This window comes from Eurosta solidaginis, chromosome 2 (genome assembly GCF_040869045.1).
Source record: "Eurosta solidaginis isolate ZX-2024a chromosome 2, ASM4086904v1, whole genome shotgun sequence".
NCBI lineage: Eukaryota > Metazoa > Arthropoda > Insecta > Diptera > Tephritidae > Eurosta > Eurosta solidaginis.
The window spans coordinates 73746943-73759717 of NC_090320.1; the positions used below are offsets into that span (position 1 = coordinate 73746943).

A 12775-nucleotide genomic window follows, 5' to 3' on the forward strand; every position below is an offset into this window, starting at 1 on the left:
GTTGTTGTAGCAATGTTTCGCCCCACCAAAAAGCCACGGAAAGGGGTGTTAGAGGCGTTGGTTCCACGTTACAATTAAAGAGATGGTTGGTATCATGTGGGGACACATTGCAAGCGGGGCATACATTTTGTATGTCGGGGTTGATTCTGGATAGGTAAGAGTTTAACCTGTTACAGTATCCAGAACGAAGTTGAGCAAGAGCGACAAGCGTTTCCCTGGGGAGTATGCGTTCCTCTTCTGCAAGTTTTGGGTATTGTTCTTTGAGCAATGCATTCACCGGGCAATTCCTGGCATAAAGATCCGACGCCTGTTTATGGAGTTCACTGAGGACCTGCTTGTGTTTTTTGGCTTCATACGGCTGAGTTCTCAGGTGCCGTATTTCCTCACTCCTCCTTAAGCCCCTGGGCGGTGTTGGCTCATCAATCAGATGTCTGTTGGGATGCCCAGGTTTCGGGTATTCAACAGGAGCTGTTTGTTTAGCATCTCATTTCTCTCCCTGATGGGGAGTATTCTCGCCTCATTATGTAGATGGTGGTCTGTAGCTTCTTCCAGTGAGTAGTTTTTAGGCTTGGCGACCATATAGGGGACGCGTGGCATGCAATCGGCTGGCCAATTGCTTTGTAAGTGGTCAGTCGAGACTAGCATCACCACATGAACACAAATCTGGTCTTTCACACTAGAATTTTGGAAGATCCCCGCCATGTAGCATTGAGGGCCCGACATGAAGACACACCCTAAACAATGTCTTTGAGTGCACCCTTACTTATATCAATTTATTTTTCACTTATTAGATAATGATATTCAGCGCACACGATCTCAAAGAAAATGCTTCAAAACTGTTTTGACGCGTATACTAGCCGTATTGGGCTTACTGCTGGTGGTGATAATGATGGCTTTAATCTATTACGCAATAGCATTAGATAGAATAGGTAAGTTGAATAAGACCAATGAATTTTATATTCATTTAACTATAAACTTTGCCTAGAAAAACTTCATAAACTAAAAATTTTGAGTTCGCAACACGAGAAAGAGCAAAACGGGAAACTTTACTCGCATTCGAATCATATCTCCTCAAATATAGAGCTTGCGACAGCCACTGGATGGTTTTGAAAACGATCAAGAAGTGAGGCCTGCGGATAGACAATTAACAACTGCGAAGAACCTGGAAACAGAGTTTACAAGTGAAACAGCACAGAAGTCTAAAACTACAATCGATGATAAGCCCGAACAAATTAGCTTGATAATCGATGGTCAGCATGACGATGCAAAACCAGAAATAAAGCTCAAGAGCACAACTGAAACAGTTTTAGTGAAGGAGTTAACAACGAAAATTGCAGAAGAAATAACTTGGATACTGGACGAAAATGACAACGAAGATGAACTCGTGACCGAAGCAACACCAAAACCAACAAAAGAACCAACAGAGGACAAACCTGATAGAATAAGTTGGATTATATATGGACACGATGATAGCGAAGACAAAGCTGCAGCAACTCAAAAAACTAGTGCTACATCTACGCAAGATATCTTCCAAGAACTGGAACTAGTCACAGAAAGAGTTGATGTGGATGAAGATAAATTACGTAAACTGAAATATGATACAATAGCAGGAGAGGGAGCGCCAGCTGCAAGTGTACTGGCAGATTTCGAGCGCATTGAGCACACAACAATAGATTCAGAGATACAGTCCACTCACACTTTGGTTATGAATCGTACGGTGACACTAAGTAATTTTACAAGTGTTACAATCACATATGGAGGAGATTGCGCTACAACACCTCCACAACCTACAGCTTCAAAATTGGATGAGTTAAATGAACAATCAGTTTTGCAGGGAAAAAGCTCAAAACATCCTCCGGATAGTCCAACGAGTTTAGAAAATATGCTTGAAAGCGCTGAGCGGCAACTCCTACCTAAGACCAACAAAGATGTAAGCGCCACCTTAGATACAAAAAATACGAGCGTACCAAGCGCGTATGATCCACAAATTTGGGAGGAACTATTTCGTAAAAGTTCGCTAGTGCAACAAGGTGAGCTAATTGATACCTTTGATGCAGCAGATGTACAGGCAATGATGAAGAAAGGCGCAAAACTAAATTCGGCGAATATTGACTCTTTTCAGGGTGAGTTAGTTTTTTTTTTTTGTACACAAAACCCGCATTGGGTATGCGAATAGTTCATAATTTCCATTTCAGATATGCAATTTATGTCACTCTGTGAGCAGGTAGCTAAACGCTTACGCAACAGAGGCAGTTATAGAAACTCAACAAATGTAACACCTCCACCGAGTTCTCATTCGTTCGTGGTGTGATAATTTGGTTGATTGTCATGATGGCAGTGACGAATCGGTTTGTCGTTGTATCGATCGTCTCACCAGCAATCGTATATGTGATGGCTATGCGGATTGTCCAATGGGCGAAGATGAATTAGGCTGTTTCCGCTGTACGGATGTATCTTATTCCTGTTATGATGGTCCTGAGGAGTACGCTCAGTTCCATCGATCCACAGTATCGATGTGTTATAGTGCGATTGAGAAATGTGATGGTATTATGAACTGTTTGAATGGACGTGATGTGCTTGAGGGCAATATAATTGTGAAAGATGTAAAGGATCATATGGTAAGTACTGTAGACATAAGAGCTCCCAAAGTACACTTCGCGTACCACACACACGTTTTTGCTTGCACTTTCAGTCACATGCCGTTTCCAGCTCAAGTGGTTTCCTCTGTCACAACTATCGTGGTGATTGGTATCCTGTTTGCAATAATGCTGAAAAATGGGCGTATGAAGCTTGTGCTAATGAAATGATCAAAGTACAAAGCCAATAGTTTCGTTTCTTGAGATTACATTAACGGGTCCTTTCATTGAACCCACCATCGTGGGTCAACCTCATTTTCCGGAGCGTACCGGATCTGTATCCGGCAAAGGACCATCACATCGATAACACTCCCAAAAGCCTCCGGGGAGTAACCTTATCGCTACAAAAACAATAACAACAACAACCAAGGCAGCCACGAGTCACCGGGCGTCTCCGTTTATTGTGCAGAACGTCATTTCCTCTATTTGATCCGCCAACATATCACCCCTGCTGTCCGCCTGAAGATTAGAATGCAAAAGATCGTGATGGGCATTGCAATCGCCTAAGGTAATGCGATTATCGCCAGTGAGTAGTACTCTGATATCAGGGCGGTATCCACTGGGGCAAGGGGTGACAGGATGGTTGTAGATGTTGATGATTTCTAGGTTTACATCGCCTTACCAGACAGATAAGCCGTGGCGTTCTAAGACACTGTCCCTGCGGCTGATGTCGGGATCAAATATATGATATTGCACTGAGTGGTGTATGATCAACGCGAGACCACCTCCATTTCCGCTCTCGCGATCTTTTCTGTGGTGCAAAAGGTGGTAGTGACTAAGAGCCACAAAAGATTTACAAAAGTTACGGGGACGTTTGGTTTTGGGATCTAGCCCAAGACAACCTGTCCGATGCAAACCATCCCTTGCACGTGACACACTAACAAGAGTGTGACCGTCCTAAAAAGATTCTTTTCCGGCAAACGCAGCAAAACCATTTCTCAGGACCAGGGTCAGGTGAAGGACCCGGATTGGGTTCGATACCATCTAGCAGCAGAAGAGTATGGCGCAGTCCCGCTGCAAGGATCTACTGGGAGGATGACAATTTGTGGGACGTGAGTCGCTCCGGTACTGGAACAGGCTGCCTTGTAATGCGTTCTAATGTGGAACAAACGCCTCCAACAACCATCTCACTATGGTTCACCCCTATTGAAACTGCAAGTTTCCTTGGACTCGTTAGAGGATATTGATAACAATTTGTGATCGGTCGCACCTATTGTGTGGGGCGAACTACTGCTACAAAAACAACACCAACTTCTTAAATATTGTTTAGGCCAAATGCCTAACTTTTACCTGATTGACGGCGCCCCTCCCTAACGTTTTAATAATATTTCCAGCCACACACACTCACGCCGCATTTGTGGGGGTTGTTGTGTGTGTGGGTTGTTGTGTGTGTGGCTTTTTTCCCCTCCTTAATACCAGAGGACTTTTTCGCGGCTTAGCGGTTGTCCTCAACGGGATAACCGGCCTCTTTTTCGATCGACCGCCAACCAGCACACATCGCCGAGGATCACCGTCATCACCTTTTACACCCAAAGGTAATATTGTATCCTTGTATATATTTTCCTACACTCTAATTAACACATTATTATAACGAGGAAATCCTCTTTGCGTTTTGTTCTTTTATTTTTCTTTCGAGTGCACTATCAACCCGAGATCGACCCGTGTGCGCCTACCCATTGCCGGTTTCAGACGCACCCAGGCCGAACATTGGTCCTTACTCCCCGAAAAAAAAAACTAAAAGCACATACAAATTACAGTCCACATATCAACCTGTACAGCACATTTGCATACTAAACAATTTGTCAAAGGATTACCGCAGCAGCCAAACACAACAACGAGAAAAGTGGGATTATATTATACAAATACCGGAGCCACAGCACAAAGAGAAGTAAGTGTTATATTTCTTGCCATTTTTTTTAAGTGTTAAAACAAAAAATAAATGTAAGGCGCGATAACCTCCGAAGAGATCTAAGGCCGAGCTTCTCTTCCAATTTGCGTCGTGCTCCTCTTGATTTTTCCCTACAAATTGGCCGGACGGGACCTACATGTTTTATGCCGACTCCGAACGGCATCTGCAAGGCAGATGAGTTTTCACTGAGAGCTTTTCATGGCAGAAATACAATCGGAGCGCTTGCCAGACACTGCCGAGGGGCGACCCCGCTTAGAAAAATTTTCTTCTAATTGAAAAATCTTATTTCAAAAATTTTGATGTTGCTTTGCCCGGGAGTTGAACCCAGGGCATACGGTGTGATAGGCGGAGCACGCTACCATCATACCACGGTGGCCGCCAAGTCCTGGTGGACTTCCGTTTTTAAGTGTTATTAAAGAAAAATAAAGAAAAAAACCCGTGTAGTGCGCGAAAAATTAAAATCAAACAGAAGTGAAAAAGTGAAGTTATTTAGTGAGCACCATTTTTTCTTTCCAATTTCAAAAAATTAAATCACTTGGTTTATTAATTTTATTTCGATCCTTGTGATTATCTGGTCTATCCCCCCACCAGTGGTAAGGTTTTCCTGACACAACACAAGGAAGAGGGTAACCTAACCTCATTTTCCGCACCATACTAAATAGTTTTGTGTTGTTGTTTTTTTTGCACATCACAAACACGAAATTAAGTTCAATTTAATTAATTAATCCGGTGCTCACTTCACTTTTTTTAAACACTTTTTACACTTTTTTTTGCGCTTGTTTTGCAATATCGCACGCATCTTTTTCACTTTTTCAAAAATACACCCATTATCTGTGGAGGTGGCGAGTGGTCCCCCTTTTTTGTTGTTGCCGCTGAGACAAAAAGTCTGTAAATTAAACCTTTTTGCTGTTGTCGCTGCGGTGACAAAAAGTCCATAAAATAAACCCTTTTCGTTGTCGCTACCAAGTTAAAAAGTCTGCCATAAACAAAATAAATAATAAACTCGAAGTTCAATAGTTTTTATTTAGGGCTGGGCAGGCATTTTAACTCAGAAGAGTTCTATTTTTCTAATCGGAAATTTTCTCGTTAATAAACGTAAATAAAACAATGGAAACCTACATCCGTTTAGCAGAACTCACCCCATTCATCGACAAAGATGATATTATTAGAACAGGGGGCGTCTAGGGGCTTCAAAAGACATGTCATACAACGAGCGGCATCCGATCATCTTGCCTTACAATTGTAGGCTGTCTCCCCTTACAGTTGTGATGGCTCATCATGACTCCCTTCATGGCGAGAACCAGCTCATGCTCCGTCTTATTCGTACCCAATATTGGATTCCGAACATCAAGACAATGATCAGAGCCGTCATCCACAATTGCAAAACCTGCATTATTCACCGAAAGCAGGCTCAGTCCCAACTTATGGGGACCCTTCCCTGCGAACGGACTACTTTTACCCGCGCGTTCACCAATACCGGGGTAGACTTTGCGGGGCCTTTCGACATCAAAAGCTACCGCGGTAGGGGATGTCGACTGTCGAAAGGCTATGTATGCCTTTTCGTCTGTTTCTCCACGAAGGCCATCCATTTAGAAGCCACTAGTGACCTTAGTACCCCATGCTTCCTCGCGGCCTTTTCGCGTTTTATCGCGAGAAGAGGATGTCCGAAGAACATCTACTCCGACAATGGTACGAACTTTGTCGGAGCTTCCAGATCTCTACGATCGGAATTCAAAGCCTTCCTGGCAGAAAGCCGAGACAAAACAGTCTCCAAGTATAGCCATCAAGCGTTAACTTGGCATTTTATTCCAGCCGGCACTCCACATATGGGCGGCTTGTGGGAGGCGGGAGTGAAGAGTTTCAAAAGCCACTTCAAAAAGATCGCGTCTCCCCATAAGTACACCATAGAGGAGTTCCAAACCCTTTTGTGCCGGATTGAGGCGTGCCTCAACTCGCGCCCACTTAGTCCAGGGTCGAATGACCCAACGGATCTGGAACCACTAACCCCCTGACATTTCCTAACGGGCAGCCACCTACTGGCTCCGCCAGAACCAGATGCCAGTGAGAGCTCTGCCTCGATGATCAATCGATGGCAGAAACTCAAAGCCCTCCACCACACTTTCTGCAAACGATGGAAGGTGGAATATTTATCCGAACTTCAAAAGCGTGTGAAGTGGAAACACCCCAAACAAAATATACAAGTGGGAGATCTCGTTGTCCTCAAAGAGGACAACTTATCTCCCAACGAATGAAGGTTAGGTAGAGTCGTCAACGTACACCCCGGCGAAGATAACCGAGTACGTGTGGTCGACCTCCTTACCGAGAAGGGTCAATTCCGACGACCTTTGGTCAAACTGATCCCTCTTCCCACGGAGGAGATAGATTGCGCGAGGACCAAGAGCTCCTCCTAACAATCCCTCCGTTCCTCCCTACTTTCGAAATATCCCAAACCATCCCACTCACTCGTTATTCCATAACGAGTATACCAGAGAAGCCTTTACGCAGACCCTCGGTCTGCAACAGAAAACAAAGGCACTCGGCCCATAATCTTTAAATTTTTAAAATTTCAAAACCCAGCGCTCGTTCACCGAAATAAGGCCAATCAACCACCCTAATGCAGATCCCCATCTGCCACCAAACAATTATTTTTATTTTCAAAATCACACCCCAATTCACTCGCTCACCCCGAGCGAGGACACCAGAAGCCTACCGCAGAAGGGAAACCCATCTGTCACAAAAAACCGAAGTAAAAATGGACACAGAGATTGGGGAAGCAGTTAACAGCTTTCTGAAAGTGGAACCAATCGAGGAGGCGTTCGTCAGCGTTATTGTTTACAAACCGAATGAGGAAGAGGATAAGGCTGGGTCGTTTACAGAAACTATTTTACGTAAGTTTGAAGATGTAACCCAAGACAATAAGGAAGGCGTGGTGAGACAATATTTACAGCGCGCGGCAACTACCACAAATATATCGCATTTGCGCGTGTTAATCGATACATTAGGAAAGGTTGCAGAATCCCATGCCATCACATCAAGAATGCCTTGTGACAAGATTCTGTTATGTGATAAATTAGTTTATGAAAATGCGAATTTTTGGGTGGAAAGTTTTAAATTAATTAAACGAGTGCTATCGCTTGTTGACTACAAAGGAGTAAGGGAAATAATGAAGATGTGCCGCGACAAAGCTCAAACATTTCCGGTAAACATAAACGTTAGTTACCTCCCACAATTGCAAGCACTGAAGGATACATTGAACTACATATTTGACCGAAATAATTGTCTTTTACCCGGATACTTTATTGCCAATGAAATAATGAAACCACCCCCGTATCATTGGACTATTAATAAAATGATAACAGATTTCATGGAGGAATTCCGTACGAACCGCACAAATGGTTTCCATAATTGGCCACTCGCATATGCTGCCCATTGTTGAGTGTTTTCGGCTATGCAGATCACATGATGAATTCTTGGAAATTAGATCCAAATACATTACGTTTTGTTTTTAAAGGCAATCTTCCATATGATGCAGATTTGTTAGAAGAACAAACAATACTCCTACGTTATGTGCTCGATCAACCATATTCCAAAGAAATGGTGTCTGTTATGATGAGTTTACAGAAGCAACAAAAGCAACGTTGTAACGCACTAGAAGAGCAGTCAGTATATTTAATAATTTCCGCTATGGAAATGACAGAGAGCAATGATTCTATTATGGGTAGTAGTTTTAATGTTTACAAAGAACAAACTTCTATGAACGAATGGGTATGGCTGCATTTATCATCACAGCTAATTTACTTTGTGCTTTTTCAGTTTGTAAGCTTTTCGCATATTGTTACAGCTTTGTATGAAAAGCTCTCTAAGAACGAATTGCGTAAAGGACGCGATCAGTTAATGTGGATACTCTTACAGTTTATTTCGGGCAGCATACAAAAAAAATCCAATTGCAAATTTTCTTCCAACTTTCAAATTGTTCGATTTACTCTATCCCGAGCAGGAACCATGGTTACCTGACTGTACCAAGTCATCATTATTGCGACAGATGGCACCTATATGCATTTGGATACACCTAATGAAGAAAGCTAGATTGGAAAATATGAATATAAATAGACCTTTGCCTAAAGCATTGAAAAATCATCACGACATTCTTCAACATCTTGTGATGCCTAATACTATGATGTCTATGAGTTTGGGCAACGACTTTCGCATAATACTTATATGTAATGCATATTCTACAAATCAGGAATACTTTTCACGCCCAATGAATATTCTTACTGAAGCGTTAAATGGCAATGCCAAAACTGCAGCTGGAGGACAAGTTCCTTCAGCACCTTTTTCTATGGTGGTATTGGATAGCTTAACAGTTCATAGTAAAATGTCGCTCATACATAGCTTTTTTACCCAAATGATAAAGCCAGCGCAAGCGAAAAGCTCTATACCAGCGCCAGCATTAGTCGAAACCCACGCACGACTTCTGGTTTACACAGAAATCGAACCCTTGGGCATTAAAGGATTTTTTGCAACAATTGCTGCCTGCTGTATTTAACAACAACCTTGGGGTATACTCCACACATTGTTGGAAATGTTTCTATATCGTTTACATCATATTCCAACACAATATCGTCTACAGCTACTTTCGCATTGTACTGTGGTTTCGCCACAAACAAATAAAATGCAATTAAACCTATGCTTTGAATCTACAGCTTTAAGGCTTATTACCGGACTGGGATCAGTTGAAATGCAGCCGAAATTGTCACGTTACTTCAGCGAAAAACCACCTGGCTCTGTGGCGTCGACTGAAAGTGAAGAATTGAATCGCGTTCTAATCTTAACGCTCGCAAGATCAATGCACATGACTGGGCTAGGTGACGAGCTACAACCCTGGTGCAAAGCGTTATTGAGCATTATAATGCAAAATACACCACACTCTTGGGCTTCACATTCACTAGCTTGCTTTCCACCAGCACTAAATGAATTTTTTGTGCAAAATAACCATTCGTTGGAAAATAAGCAATTGCTCAAAAAATCAGTTGAAGGGGAATATCGTAACTGGACATCAATGTCAAATGACAATGATATTATGAACCATTTTTATACGGCCTAGTACTAATCCACTTTTCCTCTGTCTACTTTTTAAAATGATTTGGGAACCGAGAATGTTAGTCCTGTTGCATATAAAATTTTAGGGGGTATTAGCGCACGCGCACTTTCAGCACATTTACGCAAGTTATGTGATTATTTAGTTGGCGAAGTAGCGAATAGTAATGGGAAAAATTTTATACATAAATGTGTCGACACCATTAATAATATGATTTGGAAATATAATATTGTTACTATCGATCGTGTTGTACTTTGCCTGGCACTACGTACACAAGAGGGTAATGAGGCGCAAGTTTGTTTCCTTATTATACAACTGCGCTTATTAAAAACATCAGAATTACGCAATCGTATACAAGAGTTTTGTAAAGAGAATCATCCCGATCATTGGAAGCAGAATAATTGGCACGAAAAGCACTTGTCATTTCATCAAAAATATCCGGAAAAAATTTGCACCAGATGAATCTGCTTCACATCCGCCATTACCTGTTTATTTCTCTAATGTATGCTTGAGATTTTTACCAGTATTTGATATTGTTGTGCACCGTTTCATTGAACTACCTATACAACATGTGCATGAAATTTGTGAAGTTATATTAGACCATTTGAGTATTTTGTACAAATTTCACGATTGCCCGATAACTTATTTATACAATACTTTGCATTTCTATGAACGCATTTTACGCGAACGTCCATCACTTAATTGGTGTGTTGGTGAACCATATAAAATGTTTTTGCAAAATCAAGAATTACTTTGGCATCCTGAGCTAAACTACTACATTAACTTAGTGCGCAGGCTATCGGATACAATAACTGGTAAAAATCTGGTTTTCAACACTGATTGGCGCTTCAATGAGTTTCCCAATGCACCTGCACATGCACTTTATGTGACCTGCTTGGAGTTGTTAAGCTTACCAATTGCGCCCTCAATTGTGGCAAACAATGTAGTCGATGTTATTGTAAAGGGTTATTCGGTAATACCACAAAAAGAGATTCACAACTATATTAATGCAGTTGGCGTCATATTAGCTGCATTGCCCGAAACACATTGGAGTGTTATTTATGATCGTTTACAAGAAGCGCTAAATGCGCCCAAAATGATTAAATGGACTTACCGTTTTTCGGCTTTCGAATTATTCAATTTTAAGACTGTATGCGAATCAATGATTGACAAAAACTTATGCGCTAATATTGGCTGTAGGGCATTCTATTTTCCATAATATGGGTGGCTTTAAGTTAGCGTCAATGACAAAATATATCGCTGAGAAGCTGAAATCTTGCGTACGCACTGAACCACAATTGGTTTTCTTATGCCATGTTTTTGGCCCATTTTTACAGCGTATCGACTTGCAGAAACCAAACACGGTAGCTTAGGCATCTTCAAATTTGTGATCTGTGATTAAATAAACGAAGAAATCTCTTGTCAAAAGGTTTTACCTTGAAAGATATCGAAAATATAACACTGGTGTGATCGGAAGGCGAGATAAATTTACACCACAGCAGGAACACGTCTACTCAATTGAAAAATTAGCAAACGATTGTACTACGGCCACGCGGCGTAGTAAAAAGAATGAAACAACGGAAAAATTCTTTCGATTAGTCCCATTTGTTTCAATTCTGAAAAATTTACATTCTATACACGGGCGTGTATGAATGTGCGCAATTTTTTTTTGTCTTTGCTGCCGGTAAATATCTACCAGTACGCGGACCTTTTAAGAGGAAAATGTTGGTAGACAAAAAAAAAAAAAAATGAAAATAGTATTAGTTGGTAGATTTTTTACCAAGAAAACAACAGCTATAGTTCTTATGTGTCCCAAACACTTAATAATTTATTGTAAAACAAATAACGCGCATTTCAAGGAAATGACACTTTAAAACTCGTAAACAAGACAAAATTACATGTACATTTGTATATACCTATGTACATTGCTTATGCCTATACGACACTCACTTTTTTCCTGTACCGTGAGTGTGAAATACCGACAAACATGCACCAACACGTCTAATCACAACAACAATATTCCAAAGTACCAAAAGTACTGCCACAAAATAACCGATCTCGGCAGGTCATCGTTTCCGTAGAACCTTTTATTTTCGTTCAAATTATTCAAAGAATTTCTCTACTCAAAATTTATTTCCTGTTTAAGTTCTTCAGAAATTTTTCAAAATTGACTGATTTGGTCAGTATCGCCTCCTAATGTTAGTTGGGTGGGCTCGGCAATTCAATACTTTAGAATTATCGCAGCATACGTTTACAGTGCGAAGATACTGAAATATTGGTAGATTTTGGGCCTCGGTGGTAGTAGTAGTAAAAAATGAAAATGGGCCATAAAAGTTAGTAAACCTACCAATGCGGTAAAGTCCGTGCACTGACTGTCCATATACTTATACCAACGTCTCTACATATACATACCGAGTTTAAATGTACACTATATTAGGGATGCATAAAAGGAGGCAAACGGGTACCCAAAAACCCGTTTCTGGCAAATCGATATCGGAGCCAACTACTCTTCTGGAACCGTGCTAAAGGCCATCAATAAAACAGGACTACAAGCGTACTTGGGGAAAAGTTGAAGAAATAAGTGAAGGCCAATACAAAAAAAATGATTCATTCTACAAATTTTTCTCTTCGTCCAAAACGAAGATTTTTTATTTTTTCTTTACACAGCATACAATTTGCTGTCCAAACATTTTTTTTGTGGCGGGCAGGGAAGTTGTTGGTTTTTAGCACCAACAACACAAATAACAGCGACTCAAAAGAACGCACGCTATACACTTTCTACCCGATTCGGTACCAGAATGTGCGAACCGGAAATCGTAAATGCTCATGTTCTGCAGCACTAGTGTGCCCGTGCCTAACTAAAACGCTAGCGGGTGACACAAAATAAACGAAATAAGGCACTAAAGACCCAGGCGCATAACGTGCGTTGAAAGAGCCCATGCACACGATGTGCGCCAAATATGAATATTTTTATACTGCTACAGATGTTTGCCCCCTACGCACGCGCTACTAAAATTTCCCAAATCTCAACAATACAATTAGGGACCACTCGCCCCTGCACTTTGACAATGACCCGACCCATTGAAACCTATTTCACTCCTTTCAGGAAAATGGGTCGTTTTGCCGCTTTAA

The 12775-nt window shown here is 41.4% G+C and overlaps 1 pseudogene; it reads left to right on the top strand.

The window, feature by feature from the left end:
- Positions 1-7297: 7297 nt before the first annotated feature.
- Positions 7298-11016, top strand: LOC137242199 (mediator of RNA polymerase II transcription subunit 23-like; annotated as a pseudogene).
- The last annotated feature ends 1759 nt before the right edge of the window (positions 11017-12775 follow it).